The sequence below is a fragment of the Alligator mississippiensis genome, chromosome 5 (genome assembly GCF_030867095.1).
Source record: "Alligator mississippiensis isolate rAllMis1 chromosome 5, rAllMis1, whole genome shotgun sequence".
NCBI classification, from domain to species: Eukaryota; Metazoa; Chordata; order Crocodylia; family Alligatoridae; genus Alligator; species Alligator mississippiensis.
The window spans coordinates 106,072,118-106,098,461 of record NC_081828.1 but is presented as its reverse complement, the minus strand read 5'-3'; the positions used below and the strand labels follow the sequence as shown (position 1 = coordinate 106,098,461).

The window sequence follows — 26,344 nt, the reverse complement described above, 5'->3', positions numbered from 1 at the left end:
CTCTATATGTTTTTCAGTCTCTGTTAAGAACTCTTTCAAAACCTCAAGCTCCTGAAAGTGCTTCTGGCATTCTGCTTTAGCCATGACTACATGTTCTGCTAACCGCATGCCTATTGCCAACAACTTGTCTTCCAGTGGTTAAGTGGCCTGTAATGTTTGCCGCTTCCTCTCCGCCTGCAGTGCCACCTTTCTGGCTGTGCCGCCTTCTAGAAGGGTCTCCAGGGTCTGTACCTCTTCCCCAAGTTGGCCCATTTCCAACTGCACACTTTGCAACTGAATTTGCAATGTTGCGCACTCCTCAGTTCTGTCTTTTATCTCTATTTCAAGGGACTGCCCGTGGTCCTGCAACACTTCTTGATTTGCCATGTATCCTCTCACCATCTCCATTTCTTTCAATATATCTTTCCCCATCTCCTCTGACTGGGTATGGCTCTCAATGAATTTCTTTCGGAACTCTTGCACCAGACATTATGACTGTAAGTTTCACTCTTGCCAGCTTGCCTGCTCCTCCTGCAACTCCTCTAACTGGTCCTCTTGGCTCTATAGTTCTTTCCATAGAGCCCCTATAATGCATTTTGATACTTCCAGCCACTGTAGAATATCCTTCTGTTCTGATGCCTGGGCTGTACTGGGTTCAGGAGACTTGGTCCTCAATGTGGTCATCTCTTTCTACATCTCTTGCAACTTTTCTTCCTGCTTCATTCACCATAAGCCATTCACCATAAGGCATTCCGATGCTTGGGTCTTTTCCACCTCAGCTGCAATCAGGGCCAGGGCCAGCCTTCCCCAGGGATAGCCGTGATGCTCCTAGGGCTCCGTGAGCATGCCGACTTCACCCTATGGGCACCTAGTGATCTTCCCTGCCATGTCTTTCTGGTTTAAATAGTGAATCGGGAGGCTGCCCTTGGGTTGCTGCTCAATCACAGTCATGACTGACTCCTCTAAACCCTGTGGGATGTTGGACCTCTTACTGGGTCCTACACCCAGGAGGTGTCTTACGATACTCCCAAGCTTTATGGGCTAGGTGCTTGGCTCCAAAACTTCCCCTTTACCATGCCCCATGCCTCATAAGTGGTAATTAAATGTTGTCCCTTTTTATGAGGCCTCCATGTAGCTCAGCCTCCTGTTGTCACTAGGCCCTGGACCCTTGTCATTGCACCCTCACTGGTGCTGGGCTCTCTGCAGCCCTGTCTGCATACCCTCACTGGTGCTGGGCTCTCTGAAGCCTGGTCTCTGTGCCCTAACTAGCGCTGTGTTCTCCACAGCCATGTCACTGCGCCCTTACTGGCGCAGAGGCTCTACATGGTAGTGTGTCCCAATGAGGCCTCCTCCTCCTCAATAGCTTCGGCCTAGTCCACCAGGCTCCCTCTAGGCAGTTTCTGCCCTTAAAGGAGCAGGAAAACCTCAGTGTCCTGTGACAATATGCTCAAGTCAAATTACTCTCCATCCCAGAATTCTGAAAGAACTAGCATGTAATTTTACTGATTTCAGGCTTTAAAAAAAAAAAAAAAAAATCTTGCAGGGTTGCATAAATCCATCTTGTCAAGGTTGGTACCCTTAAATCTGAGAAAGGTAAATTTTGTACTGTGATTACGATGAGGTGAAAAAGGTTAATCTAACTTCAATAGAATGCAAGATTTTAGAACAAGTGCTGAAGGAAAGAATATTTAAAAGACATGTCTTTGATAAGATAACTAATTTTCTATGTGAAAGAAATGCAGTCAGTCTAATCTGGAGTTCAGTAAAATATTTGATATCCTGCCACATGGGACAGCATTAGTTAAGCTAGAGAAAATGGGAATTAGTACAAGAATTTTAAGAACTGGTAACTACTGTTGTTTAAATTCCTAATATCCAGAATGCAAACCAAGTGATCTAAAACCATTCTGAAAAAGGTGCTGGCCAAGGAGACACATTGGCCTAGAAAAGGATTATTAAATAAAGCTCCTCAAGGGTTGGTACTGGTACTGATATTATATAACTTTTTCATTACTGGTTTTACACAGGTAGTGGGAATGTAATGATAAAATTTGCTGATGATGCAAATATTATCAAATAGATATTTTGGAAAAGTGCAGTATTATGAAGGAAGAATGGGATAATCTTCACTATAATTAAAAAAAATGATATTGAATATAACAACACAGAGTGCACTTCTAATTACAAGAACTTCTGCTATAAGTTGGAAACAACTGAGGAGTAGGGTGTATTAGTGGACTATGAGCTACCATAATCACCATCTGGTTTACAGTAGTAAAACAGAGACTAAAATTAAAAAATGATTACTATAAATACAAATGACAAATATATTTTTAGTAGAGGGGAGCATGTGGCTTTTGTTCTTTCCGCTTCTCCTGTCCCCACCCTCTCTCTCAAGCATCCTTGGAGCAGGATCAGTTGTGCGGGGACTGATCCACCTTATTGGGCGATTCAGAAATTGCCTATTGTCCTTCAAGGTCAGGCTTCTACCACTCCTGGAGTTTCAGAAGCCCAATCCTATAGGTCAACTGCAAACTGGAGAATAAACTTAGGGTACCCCTCTGCAAGTGGGGGAAACTTGCAGCACTTAGGAGAAGCATTCCCCAAATTGTGGTACAGCAGTGCAATGTGCACATCCAGGGAATTATCTTTTGAGGGATTCCCTGGATCCTATTCTGCAAATAGAGGACTCAAGCAGGTGCTCCTGGGAATTCAGGAGCATGATTATGTGCACCCTGAGAATTTTGCTGCTAGAGTTGCTCCACTGAATTTCCTTCCTTAGGCATCTAGAGATCACAGACAGCTCTGGGCTCTCCACACTCCTCCGCATAAAGCAAACAGATGTTCACTGCAAAGAGGCAACATAAATTTATACCACAATGTTACAGAGACAATTTTGGCAGCTGCAGTTTGACAAGGGGCAAGACATATGTTTAAGGGTTTCCTTGGTTGTATGATGCCATAGAAAGTTTTATGATAGCACAACGGTGATATCTTTTTTCAATCTCAGTCATCAAGTTTTCTCCTATCATTCCATTCTAGGAGAAAGTCTTGGACTTAAGTAATGCAGAGACAATATGTTTCATCCAGTGACATAGCACATTTTCACTAAAGTGCTTTTTAGGTTCATATATTTTAAACTGCACAACACAAGGGCTAGATCATTCAATAAGTTGTTATACAAGAATATATTGTATTGACCTCTCCAAAGCATTCAAGTCATCAAGGTTATAATAAATCTTCATAATTATTAAGTCTAAAGTGTACTTAGAATAGATTTTGGAAGTAGTTACTCAATAAAATTTTAGGGGGTCCAATAAATTTATTGTATATGTATGTGTGCATACATATACACATATATGCCCTTCTCCCAACAGCAACACACTGCTAGAATTTATGTATAGTTCCTGTGAAGTACTGATTGAAAAGATTTTAATTGATTTTATGGAAATGCTAGTATTTTATATGCCCCTACAGGACAGGCTTGGCAATCTGGTGATTGCAGAAAGGGAAAAGCTGATCTCTTCAATGAGTTCTTTGCCTCCATATTTCTGAGCAGGGACCAGGACAACTCCCCCACTAGGATTACAGACAGGCTCAGGGGACACGATGTCATGCCTAGGGTCTGGCATTGATCTAGTTAGGGAACACTTGGAAGGGCTGGGCATGTATAAATCAGCAGGTCCAGATGCTCTTCATCTGAGGGTACTGAGGGGATTGGCAGAGGTCATAGCAGGGCCCCTGGAATGGCAGTATGAGCACTCAAGGTGCTCTGGCCAGGTCCCAGAGGACTAGAAAAGGGCCAATGTGGTTTCCACTTACAAGAAGGGGAGAAAGGAGGACTCAGGTAACTATAGGCCAGTTAGTCTAGCCTCGGTTCTTGGGAAAACCTTTGAGAAAATTATCAAGGAACACATCTGCAGAGGCCCAGCGTGGGAGGTAATGCTCAAGGGCAACCAACATGGGTTCATTGTGGGCAGATTCTACCTAACTAACATTGTTTCCTCTTATGACCAGGTCACAAAGTCCTTGAATGCAGGTGTTGAGGTAGATGTCATTTACCTGGACTTCAAGAAGGACTTTGACACTGTTTCTCACTCCATTCTCATAAAAAAAGCTAAGCAATGGTGGCATTGATGCCTGCACAGTCAGAGGGGTGGCAAAGTGGCTTGATGGTCACACCCAGAGAGTGGTGGTGGATGAGTTATTTTTGACCTGGAGGGAAGGCAGCAAGTCAGGGAGCCTGAGCGCACAGCAGGCAGCCTGCCCCCACCCCATGCACAGATCTGGGGGGGGGGGGGGGATGTGCCCTCCCTGCTTCCCCCTGGGAGTGCATGCAGCAGCAGGGAGCCAGCCCCATTCCCCCTGCTCCCTTCAATGAGCCACCCAGAGCCCTGTCCCACTCCCTGCCTGGGCCTACAGCTGCAGATTATGGCCCTGGACCCCAAGCCCCATACACCACCCAGGTGGGCAACAGGCTCAGCCCCAGCCCTGCCCAACTCACTTGCTTCCTCTCTCCCTATGGGGGCTTCAACCCCATCTCTGCCTCCACCAGACTTACGAATGAGAGCTGCTTTCCAGGCTGCCTGGTGACCTTGTGCATGTGTGAGTGCACACATGCACATGGCGCCCCCTTCCTGATTGCCCTCCTCCCACTCACCCAGCTCCTTGCAGGCTGGAACTCTACCAGCCTGCAGAGAGCTCTTTGCAAAAGTGGAAAATTCATGCATTTCTCTCTTAAATTGAAAAATCCATATTTTTCATGTTTAAAAGGGAAAATCCACATTTTTTCTGTTTTTCAGTGGGAAATGGAAAGTCCATTTCCCTGATAATCAGGTTAGTCTATGTGGTACCATATTGTTTATAAATTAGCCTTAGCTTTAAGAAATATACTTATTTGTATATTGTACACTGAGACAGAGAGGGATTGGTTACTTCACTTCCAGGATATTGTTTCCATTCCCCGATTGTCAGATGGAAACATTTAAAAAGAGCAATGAATATGACTAATGAATAATGGATAGGAAATAATTCAAGTGAATTATTTATTATGAATATTAAGACATAATTATTCATATCAAAATTGTAAAGTTTTCAGATTCACTGAAGTGTCAGTACTTCTCTGATAAGTGCCTGTTATGAAAACCAAATACAGCCCCACAAGCAGCAGCGAGTTGAACTTGCTATTCTTTGTCAAAAAAAAAAAAAATCAATTATTTTTTGTGCTATTTGAGTATTTACTAAGTTCAAACAAATTAAAGTTGGTATGTGAAATGCCTTGATGCAAACAAAACATAGCAATTTATGTTGGTAGTAACTGAACTATATCACTATGGACTATAGGAGTTGAAAAATATATAATATAATTTTGTGGGGTCAGTGAAATTTATTATATCCTGAAATTTAATTAATATTGTCCATACTTGGATAGACCAATAAATATGAATGATTATGGTTGCAATTCATAAAATTTGGATAATTGCTAGGCACTAGGCTACAGTTTAAAGTATTACTAAGCACCATTTAAGTGAAACCATAGCAAGGTGGATAAATAATTAGTTATGCCATTGTGCTTAAAAAGTAGTCATTAATGGCTCAATGTCTAGTTAGGAGGTATTGAGTAGGGCTCCCCAGGGGTCTGTCCTGAGTATGGTATTGCTTAATATCTTTGATAATTTGGCAGATCAGATGGAGTGCACACAGCACATTTGAAAATAGCACCAACTTGGGTAGAATTGCAGACATTTGGAGGATTGGATTAGGATTTAGAATGATTTGCATGAACAGGAAAATGGTATAAGAAAAAATCTACTGAAATGTAGTAAAGGCAAGTGCAAAGTCCTGCACTTGCAGTGGGATAATCGCATGCACAAATACAGAGTGGGGAATGACTTGCTAGGCTCAGTACTGCACAAAAAACCCTGGGAGGTTACAATGGAACTCAAAAGTTGAATACAAGTCACCAGTATATTCTTGCTGTATAAAACAAAACAAACAAAAAAAAAAAACCCCACAACAACAACAAAAATCAATACCAATAGTATAGTGGGCTTTATTAATAGAAGTGTCACTTGCAGCTCAAAGGAAAGTAATTCTTCTGTTCTATTCAGCACTGGTAGATTGTCACCTAGAATGCCATGTCCAGTTTTGGACCCCACACAGTGTGGAAGATATGAAGAAAATAGAAAAAGTCCACTAAAGAGAAAGCAAGCAAGCAAGCAAGAAATGGTTAGCAGGCTGGAAAACATGATAAAGAAAGACTGAAAGAACTGGGATTATTTAATCTAGAGAAAAAAGATTGAGCAAGGGATTTGGTAACAGTCTTCAAATACTTCAAAGTGGTTATAAAGTGGATGGTGATAAACTGTTCTCAGTGGCCACAGGAGATGAGACTAGGAGCAATGGTTTCCAAATACAGCAAAGAAAATGTAGATTGGATATTAGGAAGAACTTTCATAATATAAGTATCAAAGCAGATTACACAGAAATATTTAAAGATGGATAGTCCACAGCTTTTAAAAGCTCAACTCATTTGCCTCCTTGAGTTAAACCAAGTGTCTAGGGTCATCTTGCATGCTTGATTCAGTGTGTGGGATTGGCCTGTGGACCTGATGCTGTATGTGGGAGACTGGTCTGTGAGTGCAGTCCAGCATACAGGGCCAGCCTCACATGCTGCCTGACCCTGCGTGCCAGATCTGTTTGCAGCCTGACTGTGCTTAACCCTGTAATCTGATCTGACTATACTCCAGGTGTGCCTACAGAATGACCCTTTATGCTAGCCCAGCCTGGTGCACAGAGGCATGTTATCCAGATGGATAGGATCCCCATAGGTCCAGAAATTTGGAAGCAGGTAAGCAGTGGGAGTGTTAATTGCCATGAATATTGCTGACAGCCATGATAATTAATGCTGCCCTGCTGCCCAATTAGCAGACCTTTGGGATGTTCCACAGGCTGGGTGACATGAGCAAGATCCAACCTGTGGGCTTTAGGTGGAACACCACTGGGTTAAACAGACACTTGGCTTAGATTGTATGGTCATGAATGATCAGTGGGCTGGTCTAGATCAGGGTGACCTGTGGCATGTGTACCACAAGTAGGGGTGTGCGAAATGGGCCTTACTCGATTTGGATTCAGCACAAATCAGGGACAGTGATTTGATTAATTGATTCAGATCACTGTCCCCGATTCAGTTCAGCTGAATCGGAAAATTTGATGCTGATCCGAAGAATCACAGCTTTAAATGTTTTTTCTACCTCGAGGTACCAGCGTGGTATTTAGAAGAGACATTGCTGTGTCTATGTCTGAATTGCTGAAAGTTTCTGAATCTCTCCGAGTCTATTTGAGGGTTCCAGTTTGATGCAGAGAGATTAAAGGGTCCTCCGATTTGATTCAGATTCAGTCACCAAATTGAGCCGAATCTCTGCCGAATTAAATCAGGGACTGAAGCTTCATACAGCCCTAGCCACAAGTGATATGGACAGAACTCTGTGTTGTGTGTGGGAGACTGGAAAAGGGGGCAGGTATCATGGGGCAGATTGGACAGGGAGCAGAAAGCAGAGCAGCAGATGGGCAAGGGAAAGGGATAGGAGTGGCACTCAGGAAGGGTAAGGATTTAATTTGCAACACACCTGCCAGAAGGTTGGCCCCCACTGCTCTAGATGACTTGCAGATGTCCCTTCTAGCCTACTTTTCTAGGGATTCTACTGATCATCCTAGGAATAGAGAACACAGATGTTTGCAAACCAGTATACATTCTATTACATCTTAGCCCTAATGTCTTAATGCTTCTGTGGTGCTCTTGAGAAGGCCACCAAGAAAAACAATTATCCTCACACAAACATCCCACCCTGAATGCTCAAACTCAGAAATGAGGCACCCCCTGGTGCCACCTTTGCCCAGAAAATCTCAAGCAAAAACTTGTATCTTTGCTTACATCCTAAAAAAAAATCTATAGAGTGGTAAAGGGGGCAATGGTGGAGTGGTTTACCAGCCTATTTCCATGTTTGACACATGCAGAGCTGAACCAGGTAGACAGGGCATGTTTTTGTAATTTCAGAGCTTAATGATCCCATCCTGTCTCAGGGTTGAATGCATGTAAAATGTGCATGCTGTAGTGCTTCCTGTCAGGGGTAAAACTGTCATGAATATCATCAGTTTCATGTCCACTCATGACTTCTTCCTTATGAAAAAAAATGGCCGGCGCCCTGCACTTTATCTTTGGGTGCTTTGGTGTTTGTGCTGATTCAGGAGCTCTTGTCCATCAGAGATATTACCAGGAATCTTTACATGGAAGTGGGTCTCATCAGTCCCCCACCCATGACTGAGTAGCATGAAGAAAAGTTGCAAGAATTATGTCAATTTTTGTTAACAAGTCCTGGCTTCCAGAGTCCATAGCTCTACCATAATGATTGTCCTGAGACAGAGGACACAAGGGTTACCAGAATCATGGGACAGCTGGCTCTTCAGATTGCTCAGCTCTTAGAGCAGGGGTGGGCAAAATACAGCCCATGGGCCAGATCGAGCCCAAGGGGCCCCTAAAAATTTTAGAAAATTAATAATTTATCTGTTTTTGGTTCCTGTCAAAAATGACAGGAACCAGAAGCAGTAGGACCCAGGGGAAGCCCACTGGGCTCCCGCAACAGCAGGGCCTGCTCAGCCCCGCCCCCCCAGCCAGAAGCCCCAGCAGGGACCATGTGGCTGCACCGTGCCGGAAACTCAAGTAAGGGGTGAATGAAGGGCAGGGGAGGGTACTAGGCATGGAAGAAGTTAGGGGAAAAGGGTCTCAGGAAAAAGTGGCCCCTCCCCTGCCCCATGGCCAGCGCTCCCTGCTGCAGCCACTCGCAGCCCATGCAGGGCTGTCCTGAGCAGGCACAGGTGGCCCCACGTGGGCTGCAAGTGGCTACAGCATGGGGTGCCAGCCACAGGATGGGCAAGGGGCCACTTTTCCCCCATGCTTAGCACCAGCTTGTAACCCACCCCCGCTGCCAGCCTGGGCCCCATTCCAGCTCCAGGCTCACCCATCAGGGCTGCACATGGTGGCAGCAACTGCAGCCCCACAAACTTGCTGCACCAGGCAGTGTTCATTGCTGCTGCTGCTGCTGTGCAAGCCCGGAGCTGGTGTGGGGTCCAGGGTGGCTGCAGGGGCAGGTTAAAAGCTGGTGCTGAGTGCGGGGGAAAAGCGGCCCTTCGCTCACCCCATGGCCAGCACCCCACACTGCAGCTGCTTGCAGTCTGTGTGGGGCTACCTGTGCCTGCTCAGGACAGCCCTGCTCAGGCTGCAAGTGGCTGCAGCAGGGAGGGTCATCCATGGGGTGGGGGAGGGGCCATTTTCCCCCCATGCTCAGCACCAGTTCATTCCCTGCCAGTGAGTGGGGGGTTGGAGGTTCCCCGCTGTATGCAGTCTGTACCATGGGGAGCCAGGGCAGTCTGTATGCACCCACTGTGCATACAGACTGCATGCAGGACCATGCACCTGCTGTATGCAGTCTCTACCATGGGGCTGGGGGGAACTGGGAGTGAGCAGGTGCATGGGGCCGACACCAGTGTCCCAGAGCCAGTGCCGGTGGGGCTGAGAATTGAGCAGCAGGAGTACAGGGTCCCAGCTGACAGGGGCTCTATGGAGCCAGGCCATCTACCCCCTCTCCCTGCTGTTGCAGCCCAGCTTGGCTCCACAGACCCCTGCCAGCCTGTGCCCCACCGGTGCTGGACCTGAGACATTGGTCCCAAGATGGTGACCAGGGGGTAGGGCACCTGTCAAGGGGTGGGGCTACCCATTTGGCCCTCAACAGCCTGCCAAAACTGGGTAAGCAGCCTTCCGCCCACCCCTGTCTTAGAGCAACTACCTGCCAAGCCAGTCTGGACAGCCAACTGGCCCAAGAGACTGGAAGCACTGGAGTCCCAGGTCACTCCTTTTGATGGGATTGTTCCAGGTCCATAGACCTTGCAAGCCATAAGATCTTGATTCCAAAGGCAGCCCTTTGGATGAGGGAATAAGAAAATGGGTATGGATGCTGAGGTAAACTGGACATAGTTGCAACAGAAACCTGTCAGTTTCATTAAAACTGATATATGAATATATTATTTTCCATTATTAATGAAATACATTATTAATGCCTTTTCTGACGAGTTCTACCTGGTAGTTGACTGAGAAAATGAAGGTACAACATAGTAGATGCCTTGAATAGCAGAGATAGTTACAATCAGAAAATCTTCAGAACCTTTAAAACTTTATGTAAGCACAGAATGGGGCAAAATTCAGTCCTGCTTAGCTCCGATATCAACTAAGGTACAGCATTCTCAGAATCAGCCCTGATACAATGATAGGAATCTAGGAATAAGATCATGGGAAAACAGTCCATCATTATTTCTTAAGTCCCCCCATGCCTCCCAAGCTGCTACCGAGAATAACTACACAAGTCTCAAAATAAAACAACAATCTACACAATTCTAGCTGAGAAAAAAGTAAAATACTCACCATGAGGGACCCCTCACCTACCAGCTGCTGGCATTGACAGCCGCTAGCTGGGGGTGGGGCTGGGTTGGGGAGAGGGGCCACTCTGCATCCGTGAGGCTTCTGAACAATTTTTCTTGCGAGTGATCTACATTCTTCCTCAACTGCTCTCTTTTACCTAATAGTCACTGGAAGCCAGAAGGACAGAACTCTGAAAAAGACAAGTTTCAGAAGATCCAATGAAGTATTGAAGCACGACACCAAATTACAGTACTTGCTTTTGCACTTTAAAGTATTTAAAATGCTGAAGCTCCATTTGTGATATAATCTATTTTCCAATTGAAAACTGTTTCAAGCTGGAAATCATCAGAACTCATTTTCCAGAAACGAAGAGAATATATAGTTTGATGAATTGATTCTGATTAACAGTGACAAGGTATTTCTCATACAGCCCTGAACTGTTTTCTTATTTCTCTTATCAGGAAAATTTGATCACTATTTATCTCTAGGTTTTAGAGGTACGAGGATATTAAAACAAGTCATGTCCAAAAGTTTAACTCTATAGCAGTAAAATATTCCACTTTGACCTTGAGCTTCAAGCAAATTTTAGCTCATGTGTGTATTTAAAATAAAAGAAAACAAAAATTGGAGATAAACAAAAGATAAAGTTGCTGGGGGGGGGGGGAAAATGTTTGATTAAATGAATTCCCGAGGTGATGGTATTGCTGAAAGTATATTTTATTATATTTGTACTCAGATGGGTGTCAGGATTTTATAGTTTTTCACTTCGACTTCCTTAAAAATTGAATGTTTTATTTAAAAAAAAATAATTTTCATTGTCAGCAGGAAAATTATTTTACATTTAAGAATAAGTATCATATTTAGCTTTATGATGCACAAACACATCTACCAGTCAAGTCATCAAGAATAAAAAACATTTGAAACCAAATTTGGCCTCCAGGAACACAGAATGATCAACTGTTATGATTCTAAATGCAACAAATATGGTCAGAATGAAGCCCATTTTAAAAAGTGAATTGCTATCATATAGAAAATGTAGGTAAAGACAACATGCATTAATTTTGTTAAGGTCTGTATCTGTCTAGTCAAGTAGAGATGATAAAAAATGATCTTCTGCATCTCATGAGATATAGCTCAGGCCCCAAATTAATCCCTAAATTATGAATCCCTATGGGAAAAAGATTTAAAGGAAAAGGCAAAAAATAGTCCATTTTCTTCAGCTGTTATCTAGGACATACCTGACATCACCTCTGCCTTTTTTGTCTTTGGATACAGTTAGCTGGTTGTTTGTAAGGCCCAAATCTCTGCTAATATTTCAGGGAAAAAAATATACATCATCATCATCTAGGTGAGTCAGTCTGCACTTGGGCACATCTACAGTTCAGATTATCTTAAAAATCACATTTCTGTCTACTGTCAGTGCTCTGGCCTTGACCAATATGGAAACAATTTAGGAAGGATCAGAGGTGATACAATAGATCAAAACTGAGTTGTCAAATAGTCAGATTTGGGGGGGGGGGGGGTTGGGTTTTTTTGTTTTTACAAGCAACTGGGTTGTCAATGGATCATTATCCAGCTCAATCTGGGATGTGAAGCTGAGGACAATCAGAATATTGGTTGCCAGTACTGAGTAAACATATTCCACTTATATATACTGTGAAGGCACTTCAGCCAAAATGGGCACACCCAGACAAGCGCACACATGTGGTAAGTGGCACCACAGACCCATCTGTAGAGCAGCACACCTCACATGCAACACATGGAGTTCCCTGAACTGCTAATTTGCAGCACTGGGGGGGGGGGGGGGGGGGGGGGGGGTTGACACTTGTAGTTCCCAGTGTCAAAAAAACCTGTGCTAACAAAAACAGCAGGATAGCACATGTGATGGCAGTGTGCGCTGCCTGAAACCAGCACCTGGCCAGCCAGAGATATGCTCCAGCTGCTGCCAGATCACTACCACTGGAGCCCTGGGAAGCCCCCAGGATCCAAGGCAACGCTTCTTGGGGCCAGCCCAGGTACTGGTCCCAACCTCCCCTACTCCACCCGCAGGAAGTTGCTGTGTGCCAGAGCGCACGTGCACAGACATTTCCTGAGGACAGGAAGTGCCCCTGCTACTTGTCTCCAGGGAAATGCATGTGAGAGCTCACCTGGACACTCCTAATGGTAGCAAAGGGTAAAGCTCATGTGGCCTCCTACTATCCCTGTACCACTTTAGCCATCTTCCAACTCACCTTGGGGAAGTACATAGTCAATACATCACATAACATTATCACTATAGTGGATGCACCTCCAGGGGTGGTTGTGACACCCCCTGGTGACCTGCTGCACCCATCTGCCTACCCAAGCTCCCTAATTAGGCTCCTCACTCTTTTCTGCCACACCTTGCTGTTACAGTTAATATACTGTTGTAGGAGGCTGTCTCTGGGTGACTGGAGTCCAGATGTGGGTGCCTTACTTCCCCACTATTCCTCCCCAGGCTACTAGTCTGGCTAGCTACATGAGGATCCATCTTTCTCTTTCCCTTGTATAGCAGAGCACAGGTTGTGCTTGCCACTTTAGGAGGTTTCACTCAGGCTTTGAATAGCTGGGAGGTGTGGTTGGGCCCAGTTAGATGATCACAGGACCAAAAGGGGGCCACTAGATGGGAAGGAGGGTTGGAAAGCCTCCATATAAGCCAAAGCAGCAGAGCCAGCATTTATACCTGGGGAGTCAGAAGAGGAATATCACTCAGGCTACAGCTCCCAGAACACATGGAGGTCAGGATAGGAATTATGAGGATGGAGGAGGTTCCTGGTCCAGGGGCATGACCTAAAGCTACACTCTGCTGGGGTTGGATTATGTAGTGGGGCTGCTTGTGGCAGGGTAGTACCCAGGAAATGTCACACCTGTGCCTCCACAGTGAAACGTGAGGATGGGGTGCTGTAAAGCCTCAGCCCCCATTACTTTGTGGGTACCCTGTGGAGGAAGAAAGCTAGGGGAGCACACTCAAACAGAAAAGCACACGGTCTAGGCCCATAGAGTAGGGCCTGAGACAGGGCGAAGGTCCAGAAGCCCAGAATGAGATGGGGGCAGGAGGCCCCAGAGTGAGGCCCAGGAAAAAGCCTGAGATCTGAGCCCCAGTGAAGAGTGGAGCTGTGGCCTCAGAGAGGGGCCATGTAGCCAAGGTATGTCTGAGGCCAAGTTAGAGCCAGAGGCCAAATGCAGCCCAGCAGTGGGGCCAGGGAAGTTGGAAGTCATCTTGGATGCCATGGGGCATGGTGTAGGGATGCTTGGTGCCATGTATTACACCCTTGGCATTGGGGCATTAAATGGGCAGCCTCCTGCTTATGAACATCTTCTTAGTTCTAACAAAAGGTGTGGCAGGTGAGTTGGGTGGGAGGACTGCCCTATACAGGTGGGAAGGCTGATGTTGTGACCAGCCATGTGGTAGCCCCCTGTTACCTTGCTCTGTCAGTCTTTGGTTGGGGCTTCAAACCCTGGTCAGGCTCCTGCCTGCTTTGCTTCACTCTATATCCCCGACTCATCTGGGCTTTGGCCCCCCTCCTGGGTCTCAGCTTGACCAAGGCTTTGTCCTCCCTCCCTCCAAGAACAAGAAGAAAGGGTAAACTGAAGAAAAAAGAAATCATGGGGAGCTAAGCACTCTGCTCTGCGTCTCTATACCTCCCTTCACAGCTGTCCCAGACATGGAGTGTTACCAATAAAGTGAGCAGGTGGGTGGGGGAGAGGAAAACAAACACTTATCAGGTCAACATAAATGGCCCTCATTCCTTGGGGGTGCACTCGGTCTCCTGGCCCAACACAAACATTCCCCATTCCTCTGGGTGCACTCACTGTCCTGGACTCCTCAAGGGTTAGCTTAAACAGTCCTTTGGTTCCTTCCTGAGTTAATATAAACAGTTCACAGAATTTCCCACTCTTTCCATCATCAAAGGGGCTGCAGCCAGAGCAGAGCTTCCTCTTGCTGAACTTGCATTTGCCCTTGTCTCTTTCAAGGCCTCCAACCTCCTCTGCTACAGAGGCCAATCCCACTCTTCAACCATTGAAGAGCTTATATCCCAGTAAGTCCCTCCCCTTTGGTCAGATGATCAGGCTTCCTGCTCACTTGGCCCAAGTGTAGTTAATATTTTTGCAAAAGTCTTTTTGGTCTATTTAAAGATATCATCTCTGTCCACAAGCCCTGACTGATAATCTCCCCTGTTCCTCTCTCTCCCTGTTTTTTTGCATTCTGGGCATTGCAGGAGTGGGTCACTAGCCCAGGGCCAGTTGCTTCTCCTCAGGAGGTCTCTGCCTTCATGAGCAGCAGAATGCATGCCCACTTTTGTCTGACTGGGTGTCCCTCCTGGCAGCTGGGACCATTATCACTTCAGAGCCTTTTCTCTGCTACAGGTAATCCCCTTCCTATTTGGGCTATGAAGGTTCTGGTTTAAGGGGCTTTGATGGTTTTTTATCCATGGTCCTCTCTTCCCCATAATAGGAGTAGGGTTCCTTGTTCCAATTACTTACTGAGTTTTTAGATTGTGATAAAACTACTACAATATAGCAAAGCAAAAAAGCTCAAACTAAATAATATGGCATGAGGCTTGATGTGGATATATGTTGTGTAGGATAAGCTAATAAAAATTCAATTTGTTTAACTGAATCAGTTTGAGACCTTCATATGCAAGGTCAATAGTAGCAATACATGTTAAATCCCCACACCAATAAGTACTTGGTAGTAAACATCTTCAAAAAAATATCTTGCAGTTTTATATAAAAAAGGGAGACTATTTGATCCTATGACAAGAGATATCTCTAGAAGTATGCCTACACCTAGATATCAATAATGTGACCAATGGAGTCATATGATCTGGCCCAGGGGTCAGAGGAATTACTCCATGATATGCCTCTAGCCCCAACCCCATATGTTGCATGTGCTCCCTATGACACATTCAGTGCCAAATCCAGCCCATGTGGTGTGAGCAGCCCATGCCCTCTGCTGGTCCTGGGGGCCATGTGTACAATGAACGCTAGGGCTGCATCATGTGGGGCTAGACTGGCTGTGCACATAGCATGCAACTCAGCAGGCTGGCACAGGGCATGCACTCCATGTGGCACTCTGCTGGGCACAAAGCCAGTGTGCAGGGCCAGGTGACAGCACCACATGTAGTGTGCGCCATATGTCACATGCTGCACATTCAGCCAGTCCAGCCATGCATGCTACAGGCAGCATGCACTGGTCCCGAGGCTTGCTGTGAACAGTCATCAGGGCTTCATGCAGCACCCTGGACCAACCCTCTGCTGCCTGCAGTAGTGGGTCCAGCCCATTTGCCTCAAGCAGTGTGCAACCCATGCTGGCTTCTGGGGTTGGCATGTGTTGTGTGCAGGGTGGACCCAATGCTGTGGGTCAGGGGGGAGGGGTGTTAGAGGTGGTTGGTTCCAGTCTAACCCACTAAATCTGCTCATTTGGTTTCCAGGGCTGGATGAATTTGATATCCCTGGTCTACACTACACTAAAATCTCAACTTGGTCTCCTCAATCATCCCAAACTACCTGGAGCTTCACTTTTTCATCTATATCCTGCCTTATAGTTTGTACCACGTGTGTCTTCCTTGTGCTATTTAGATCTAACTCAAGCATGTATGTCCTTTTTAGCTTGGTTACACATTAATTTGAGGTGGCTCCTGAAGCTCTTAAACCATAGCTTCTCCACACAATAACACCCTAATCTAGTTCTAGGCTTAAAGTTATACAAATCCAGAGCAAGTTTATCTGTGTTACCCAGCTTGTGTTCCATTAACATGTGGCCACTCCCCATAGATAAGCAAAAGCTGCAGTCTCGCAGCTTCCCAGGATGCAGTGTCCCCTCCTCCACCCTCCTGTTCTGTGTGGGCAAACTTTCTACCCCCTGAACTCTACATCCCAAGGGGTGGTTTTGGCATTAAGCCAAACCCTGTCTCATCCCCAGGGGTGCAAACAGCCTGCAGAACAGACACCAGCTAGCCAGACTGTAACCACGTTGTGATGTCAATTGTGCCCGTATGAGAAGTTGGTCCCTGAGTGACTGGAAAGTGTGTGCGCGCGCGCGCGCACGCACGCACGCGAGAGAGAGTGAAAAAGGTGGAAACGATGGACCCATCAACACAAAGATACACAGGAACAACCCTGCATTCAATTGGAAATAAGATTCCAGGAAGCAAACAGGAGCATTATGGATTTCCAGTAATCCAGCACCACCCTCATTGTGAATTCTGAGAAGAAGCCCCCCACCCAAAACTGTCAGAAGAATGGACACTTTGAAACTGCACGTCCCACTGGGTGGGACTCGCATCAATGAGAAAATGAAAGCTGTTAGCCCCTCTTCCATCTGGGCTTTGAACCCACAGGGCTCACAAGGGAACTGCCTGATAAAAAGACAGGGGAAAGTGACCCTGCTGGACACCTCCCCTATCTGGACCAGCACCCCACCACATAACCTGCACGAGCCATCCACCAGAGGATCAGCTGGTGATTCCCTCTGGACCTCAGCCTCGGGATGACATTGACTGGCCATCGATCATCAATCCATGGCACTTGGATAGGTAAATATCACCTCAGTGCTTCCCAGCCTCTCCCTTCAGCCCCCCCCCCCCCCCCGACAGACAGCTGTGTGCTGCAGAAGTATGTGCCTCTCTCTCTAACCCTTGTTCCCAATGGGCACTAAAGCTGTGTGCTGCAGAAGTGTGTGTGTCTCTCTCTGTCTTCTCTCCTGACAGACAGCTGTGTGCTGCATAAGTCTGTGCCTTCATCTCTCTCCCTCTCTTCCCCTAGGACTGCACACCACCAATTTCAGTCTCCAGTTACCAACCCACAGTCACCTCTGTATGTGTGTGTGTGTGTGTGTGTGTGTGTTTGTTTTAGTTTCTTGTACTTTTTCTGTGTTTGCATAGTTACACCCTAGTCTAGTAAACCTGAAATTGCTGATCCTGAGCATTGGTCCTGCTGGTCAAGTCAACATTTCTGGTGGAGAATGCGGACATAGCAGGATTGTTACTGAGGGTGAGAGGTCTTGTAGAACTCACTCCAGTGGGGAGTGGGCATGCCTGGTGAAGGGTCAGCATAGTGGGTGTTCAGAACCCAGTAATCCCAGTAATGAGGCATTTTTAGGGGAACTCCTGCCCCCTGCAGACAGGAACCCAAGGCATTTCTGTTGTTGTTATTGCATAGGAGCCCAGGAACCAGTATGTTTAAAAAGAAGACCCTCACGCCAGATATTAGTGACCATGAGGCTAAGTGGGTGAAAAAGGAGGGGGTATTCTCTTTGCGCAGGGAAGTTCTGAAGGGGGGGTCATCCTCCTTGGAGGGAGAATGTGTATACCCCAGGGTTATACCTGAATGATACTGAAGTCCAATTTGAGAAATTTTGTCTCTGCAAAAAGCCATCAGCCTAGAGACAGCACAGTACCACAGTTTGGCGACTGTGGCATGCTGTTAAGACAACAATTGAAGAGAAAACCCAAAGAGTCTTAGAAATCAAAGAAAAGGACAACAAAATTCAGACTGAGGGACAAAAATTCACAATTAGAAATGAATAACCAAACATAAAGCCTCCTCCATAATTTGGAACAAGAAAATGAGGAATTAACAGAGACAAATCAAAGCAAGCCCAACAATTAGAATCACTTTACCAGAAAAAAGCAAGCCAGGGGGCCTTGCAAAACCTGGTGAAAACCAATGTAAAAAAATCAATCTGGCAAAGAAGCCAAAACTAATCCTGGCCCCTGTGAAGTAAACATTAACTGCTTAAAGCAAAAGCTCCAGAAGCACAGCTTACAAGAAGCTGCTCTGGTTCAGGGAGAACCAAGCTGGAAATCAGGTGCCCCCTTTTTTCAGGGAAGAACCAGGGGCAGGAAAGGGGACTCGCACCATGCACTGTACCCCTCCCTTGAAGACTTTGAGTTTGAGGATGAGACAAAACTAGGGCCCGAGGTGTGCGTGTAGTCACTAGGACCTTGGTCACCTGAGACACACAAAGGAACAACTGGAAAACCACCAATGTATTGGTTCCCCTTAGTGGGGCAGATTTTGCTGCCCTAGGTAAAACATTGGGGACCACTAATATAAAAAACTTGGGGCAAGGGCTGCAAAAATTGCTCCAGGTAGTGGAGAACAAAACCCTAAATACTTGGGAGTGGCACCGTTTAAGAAGAGCCTGTGCACCCCCAGAAATGATAGCAGTCTGGAACTGAGAGGGTGGCTTTAGGGGAGACTCGATCCTCCGGAGTATACAGGATCTGGGAGTAAATATTGAGAGGAAAACTTTCAGGGGGCAGTTTGGGGCTAGCAGCCAGGCCCAAGGGGAACCAGTTGGGGATTATGTAGTTAGGTGCGTGATGTTAGGATTGTTGTCTGGGATGGTCTTGCCCCTTAATAGGGCAGGTAATAGGACCCCTGAAATCAAGCACATTGATTATCCCCCAGGATTTTAGAAGGAGGTCCCTTCTCTACAGGCTGTCAGCCCTGTTGCTTTCTGCAGGCTCTCAGCCCTACTCCCACCACTTTTTGCCTCCTCTCTGTCCCTCTTCCGTTTCCCTACACCAGGCTCTCAGCCCCTATTGCTTTCTGCAGGCTCTCAGCCCTGTTCCTGACACTGTCTCCTTTTTGTCCCTCTTCTGCAGGCTCTCAGTCCCGCCCCTGCCACTTTTTCTTTGCCTCCTCTCTCTCCCTGTTCTGCAGGATCTCAGCCCCGTTGCTTTCTGCAGGCTCTCAGCCCCACTCCCCCCACTTTTTGCCTCCTCTCTGTCCCTGTTCTGCAGGCTCTCAGCCTTGCTCCCACCACTTTTTGCCTTCTCTCTGGCCTCACCCCACAAGGCAACAGCTGCACCAGCACTAGTGTACCCAAACCCAGCCAAACCCTTTTATGTTAAATTGGCTTCAACAGATCAAGCTTTTTCAGCTGTTCTGTTGCAAAAGGACTCAAACAACAACCTAGTGCCTGTGGCCTAAGAATCATGGAAATTGGCAGGACCAGACTTTAATCAATGTGAGAGGGAATGTTTGGCTGTGGTTTGGGAAGTGCAGAAATTTGAAAGACTGACTGAAATGTCCCCAGTGATTATTCGAACATATCACTCACCTCTGAAAAACATCCTGTCAGGGAAACTGACAGGGTTCAAGATCTCTTATACTTGGATTGCTCAGTGGGCTTTGTTTTTAAAGGGATAAGGTATAAGACATGAAACTCAAGCCAAAATAGATTTACTTCCCTATGCCCTGTTAGAAGAAGGTGCAAGGCATGAGTACCCTGATGTGAACCCATGCCAGGAAGGCACCTGGGTAGCTGAGGCTCTCCCACTAGATGAAAATACATCAGTTAAAGATCAGCCTGACCATGGGATGGGAGCTCTAGTTTTCACAAGGGCAAAAGATACACTCTTAAGGAATTACTTGAGCAGCAGTACCCCCTTGGAGGACAATTGTGGGTATACACCGACTCAGATTTTTGTGCTAAAGCACTAGTATATTGGACCAAAAATTGGAATAAAGTGAATTGGCATACTGTAGATGGTAAAAGAGGACTGGCAAGCAATATGGAGCTGGATTCAAAAATATCCCTCTTCATTACACATCTGTCTGGCATGTAAAAGGGCACCAATGCAACAACACCCTAGGAGCCAAAATGAACCGATTGGCAGATATCACTGCAAAAGAAAGATCTAAAGGGAACATATCCACAGAACAAATTAGGTCCTCAAAACACCCAGAGTGGAAAATAAAGGATGACTATGCAGTCAACCACAAAACTGGGGAAGCAACACCTCCCAACCAACCTCCCCACAACTGATGCAAGTGACAGTAACTTAGCCATAAGGATGGTTTCACATCATGCTCACATGGTTTATCCCAAATTCTAAAAACTTTACATCCAATTCTACTAACTGTGGAGGGGGATTGTCTCCTATCCAACTGTAGCATTCTTTACCCACAGCTTCTCCCTTCCAGATTCTGGAACATGGAGAGCCTCATCCTTTGAGGATCTCCCTGCTCTGGCCACTGAAATCACTGTTCATGAAGAGGTGCAAAAACATGAAATTGGACCATTCATAGTTGAGAGACATGTAAGTAAACCTTTACTAATACATACAACTAGATCCATTGACTTGCAAGCACAGTGTCCTGCAACAGTGTGGAAACTGTGATCCCTTTAAGCATCAGGTGACAGGCATGGGTTAGGCAAACCCTTGCCAAGCTGGATGCTGACAACTCCCATGCTCCAGGAAGGCAAAGGTCTCTGGACATAGTGCTGGGAGTGATTGGGGCTGGTGCCAGTGTCATTAATTCCACAAACTCAGAGGTGTTCCAAAACATACTGGTAACTGTCAGACACCTCTTCCACCAGCTAGACAAACCTGCAGAAGATAACTTTAGGTCAATAGATCAACTGACTGTATCCACGGCATCCTTGATGTGATGGATGCAGCACACTGAACCCCAAGACTTCCATACCCTGACTGAGGCTATCATAGCCTTAGGAAGAAATACCTCCTCTGCCCTCATGTGCATCCAAGCCCAAACCTAGTACTTAGACATAATCAAGGGTATTATCTTCCAAGGTATGGAAGGACGTATCCCATTGGAAATCCAAAACCTGTTAATGACCCAAACCAAGTAATCCTCAGAGTTCGTTCCAGTCATACAATAGAATGCTGCAATTCAGTTTCAATCTAGATACTTGGACTATTAATATCATAATTTCTGGGGTAATCAGCGGTAAAAAAAAAAAAAAAATAAGAATTCTTCCAATTCTAACTCTAGGCAGCTGAATCAATAACACATTCGTGATCCCTCAAACACACAGACATTGGGCACAGAAACAACCTGATAGCAAGTTTGAAGCCATCTCCATCAGTGACTGTAAGAACATTGGTTCTGGATACTGTGTCAGGGCATTGTGTGTGCCTGCCACTTTAAGGGCTTGGAGTTGGCAGCTGCCAGATGCCCGATTAGGGAAACCATTTTGGGATCTGGGACTGCCCATATAAACAGGGAAGCTCGGCTGCTAGAGGCCATGCAACAACACTGCCTGGCTGGAGGGATGCTGGTATCATCTGGAGGTAAGGGAGTAGCTGTAGGGGATGGTAAGGAGGCTCCTGGTCCTGGGCATGACCTAAAAACTACACCCTGCTAGGAGTGGGTGGCCTGGTGGGGCTCAGTGGTGCGGAAGCCCCCAGGAAATGCCAGGCCAGTTACCACCCTGGTGAAAGGCGGGTTGGGGTGCCTTAACCCCTAGCCCTCACCACTGGGTGGGTAACCCCTTTGCTTGTAGGGCCCAGAGGGGAGACCCTTGGAGAGAGTGAGGGGCTAGAGGCTCGGACCCGATCAAGAGAGCACCCTCGACTGGCCCATGCTGGGGCCAGGACAGTCGGAAGTGCCAGGGGCCCAGTGTGAGGGATGCCCAAAAGCGGAGGTCTGGGGTCCTCACTGGCCTGGAGGTGGGCCAGGGCTGGTAGCCAAAGGTCCTGGGGGGACCACACCTGAGAGGGGAAAATAGTTTCAGGGAGCTAGATAGCCTAAATGAAGGTGGGGAATGCTGCCTGAATGGAGGAATCTTGGAGGGGTCCTGATAGGAGGATTTTGGGGCCCAGTGTGGGGCTGGTGATTGAGGAGAACATCTAGATGCCATCTGCGAGGCTTGGGCTGAGGTGTGGGGGAGGAAAGGAGCCACAGATAGCATCCCCTGGCATCGGGGCAGAAAATGGGCAGCCTCCCACTTAATTGACATCTATTAATCAATTAACATCAAGGCGTGGCAGACAAGAAGGTGGGCAGGCCACTGGGAAAGTCAGCCCCAAGCAGGCCCCCTATTACAGATACATTTGCAAAGAATTTATGCTACAATCTAATGCTCTTTGCTTCGACCCTAACTTTTCAGTTTGCTCCTATGTAATGATTAGAGACCCCCAACAGTCCATCTAACTGTAGATGTGGGCTTAGGATGCATACGTCTTCACACTTTATGCACTACCCTAATCATAAATTAATTTTATAGCATTACTAACCTTCAACAGAATGTATGTCTATGCAATGTCAGGGCAATCACTGGTTGTGATATATGATACATGCTCAGGAGGGTGACAAATTCATCTGTTGATAAGAAATAAGGTGGTGTTTTCAAGCCCAATCCAACTTCAGTCCATTTAGGAATCTCTTCCCAAGCCCTCGGACATGCTACTGAGCACCTGGAGCTTCAACAAGCCCTGCAGACCCTAAACCACCAGACTAACAAAACCTACACCATTATACAAGCTAACAACCATAAGGTCACCCAGGTATGAAGTAAGGGTGAGGAAGCCACACACCACAGTGGATGGGAACCCTGGTCACGTGGTTCCCAACTGCCACTGGGGCCCTCAACCTTGTGTTCCATCCAATTGTAATACTGTTTATTCTAATGATTATTTTGATATTTCGGGGGGGAGGGGGGGGTTCAATATTGAAAACTCCTTTCTACCCTGAGCATGGTACAAGCCAGAATCAATAAAGCAAAACTACCGTCACAACTGGTATGGTGACATCACCCCGGATGGGGCGATGTCAAGGGGGGGTGGCAATTCATAGATGATAGTGTCAGAAAGGACCTCAATAGATCATTGAGTCTGACCCCCTGCATTGAGGGTTATAAGCTGTACAGAAAGAATAGAGTGGGGAAGAGAGGGGGAGGGGTTGCACTCTATGAGCAATATACATCAACCCTTATCAAAATGGAATCGGAAGAGGAGAAAGTAGAAGCATTGTGGGTTAGGTTACATGGAGGTCAAGGAGAAAGGGATTTGGTGGTAGGGGTCTGCTACAGACCCCCACACCAAGGACACACTTCAGAGTAAGAGTTTTGAAGAGATGGGAGCCCAGGAAGGGTGGCTGTGCCTTAAGGAAATGATCTTTCGGGCACAGAGGGAGATGATCCTGATGCGGGGAAAAAGGGGGAAGGGGCCAAGAGGCTTCCTTGGCTGACCAAAGAAATCCAGAGCAACCTACGGGCAAGGAGGGGGGCATATAAAAAGTGGAAATGTGGAGAGATTACTAAAGAGGAGTATACCTCCTTTGCTCGCGCTTGTAGGGAGGCAGTTAGGCAGGTCAAAGCTACCATGGAGCTGAGGATGGCACCCCAAGTTAAGGATAACAAGAAATTGTTTTTCAGATATATAGGGAGTAAAAGGAAGGCCCAGGGTGGAATAGGACCTCTACTAAATGGGCAGAAGCAATTGGTGACGGACAGGGGGGGACAAGGCTGAACTCCTCAATGAGGTCTTGCCCCTCGCTTAGGAACACTGAGGCAAAGAAAAGTCTCTCCCTGGGATTGTAGAGAGGCAGCAGCAGGGTGCCAGACTACCAAGCATAGACCCCGAGATGGTGCACAGGCACTTGGAGGAACTGGATGCGTTTAAGTCGGCAGGCCCGGATGAGCTCCATCCGAAGGTACTGAAGGCACTGGCTGATGTCATTGCACAGCCACTGGCGGGAATATTTGAACACTTCTGGCACATGGGCCAGGTCCCAGAGGACTGGAAAAGGGCCAATGTGGTCCCCATTTTCAAGAAGGAGAGGAAGGAGGACCCAGGCAACTATAGGCCAGTCAGTCTCACCTCCATCCTTGGCAAAGTCTTTGAAAAAAATTATCAAGGCTCACATTTGCGAGAGCCTGGCAGGACAAATTATGCTGAGGGGAAACCAGCAGGGGTTCGTAGCAGGTAGATCATGCCCGACTAATCTAGTCTTTTTTTATGACCAGGTTACAAAACACCTGGACGCAGGAGTAGGGGTTGACGTTGTTTACTTAGACTTCAGGAAGGCCTTTGATACGGTATCCCACACCATACTGGTAAACAAGTTAAGAGGCTGTGACTTGGATGACTACACAGTCTGGTGGGTGGCAAATTGTCTAGGAGGGTCATACCCAGAGAGTCATAGTGGATGGGTCGGTATCGACCTGGAAGGGTGTAGGCAGTGGGGTCCCGCAGGGCTCGGTCCTTGGACCGATACTCTTCAATGTCTTCATCAGCGACTTGGATGAGGGAGTGAAGTGTACCGTGTCCAAGATTGTGGATGACACAAAACTGTGGGGAGAAGTGGACACGCCAGAGGGCAGGGAACAGCTACAAGCAGACCTGGACAGGTTGGACAAATGGGCAGAAAACAACAGAATGCAATTCAACAAGGAGAAATGCAAAGTGCTGCACCTAGGGAGGAAAAATGTCCAGCATACCTACTGCCTAGGAAATGACCTGCTTGGTGGCACGGAAGCGGAAAGGGATCTTGGAGTTCTGGTGGACTCCAAGATGAACATGAGTCGTCAGTGTGACGAAGTCATCAGAAAAGCTAATGGCACTTTATTGTGCATCAGCAGATACATGACGAACAGAACCAAGGAGGTGATAATTCCCTTCTATTGGGCGCTGGTCAGACCGCAGTTGGAATACTGCATGCAATTTTGGGCACCGCGCTTCAAGAGGGATGTGGATAACCTGGAGAGGGTCCAGAGAAGGGCCACTTGTATGGTTAAGGGCTTGCAGGCCAAGCCCTATGAGGAGAGACTAGGGCACCTGGACCTCTTCAGCCTCCACAAGAGAAGGAGGAGAGGCAACCTTGTGTCTGCCTAGAAGTTCATCATGGAGGCACAGAAGGGATTTGGTGAGGCTTTACTCACAAAGGCGCCCCTGGGGGTTACAAGAAATAATGGCCATAAGCTAGCAGAGAGCAGATTTAGACTAGACATTAGGAAGAACTTCTTCACAGTCAGAGTAGCCAAGGTCTGGAATGGGCTCCCAAGGGAGGTGGTGCTCTCCCCTACCCTGGGGGTCTTCAAGAGGAGGTTAGATAGGCATCTAGCTGGGGTCCTCTAAACCCAGAACTCTGTATCAGAAAGACCCGATACTTCCTTGCCTTTCCCCATCCATTTCTATCTTTCTCTTTTCCCCCTCTACCACACCCCCCCCCCCCAAACCTCCTTATATGAAATAAGGTCTAGGACAAATCTTTTGTGAGTTAAGCTAAGGAAATGAGTCTGCGCATTGCAATGTGTTAGAGTGTGTGTAATATTATGCACATCTCTTTTAGGTTATGAGTTGCTAATATTGCTCTCTTATATTGTTTTTATTCAATTTTTTTGCTATTTTTACACCAGTTTTGTATACTTCAGGCCTGTTTTCATGGTTAACCAAAGTAATATCAAGCCTCATTTTGTAATGTCAAGATTCCATTTAGTTATGCTGTAACCTGCTTCTCCCCTTGCTTGTCAAGACATGTTGTAACCCCATTATAATGTCAATTGTGACTATATGAAAAGTGGGTTGGTCCCCGAGTGACTGGAAACTGTGTGTGCGTGTGAGAGAGAATGATAGTGACAAAAAGTGGAAACAACAGACCCATCAACACAATGATATACAGAAACAGCCCTGCATTCAATTGGACATAAGATTCCAGGAAGCAATCTGAAATATTATGGGTTTCCAGTAACCCAGCACCACCCTCATTGTGAATTCTGAGGAGAAACCCCCCACCCAAAACAGTCAGAAGAATGGACACTTTGAAACTGCACATCCCACTGGTCGAATAAACCTGATATTTCTGATCCTGAGCATTGTTCTTGCTTGTTAAGTCAACAGAGGGAACAAGGTAGGGGGCTAGATCAGGTCCCCATGAGCTGGAGCTTCCCTTCTGGGGCAGGGTTGGTAGCTTCCGAAGAAGTGCCTTCCCTCACCACTCCCATCTCCTGGCTACCCCCCATACTCCAATCCCAAAGACCAACTTATTAAAACATAAGACCTTGTTTAATTTAGTTCTTTTTTATTGCTTATTAAGGTTTTCTTAGTTCTTTTTATTTTATCCTTCAGTGACTGACTTACTTTATTTCACCATCCTTTTTCCAACCCCATTTATTTT

General features: G+C 46.5%; 1 long non-coding RNA gene across 1 annotated transcript in view; it reads right to left on the bottom strand.

The window, feature by feature from the left end:
- Positions 1–26,344, bottom strand: part of LOC132250859 (uncharacterized) — a 37,772-nt gene that overhangs the window by 6,145 nt on the left and 5,283 nt on the right. The window contains exon 2 of the long non-coding RNA XR_009462516.1: positions 10,454–10,640. This is a non-coding gene — a long non-coding RNA (uncharacterized LOC132250859). The remainder of the gene's footprint in view (positions 1–10,453; positions 10,641–26,344) is intronic.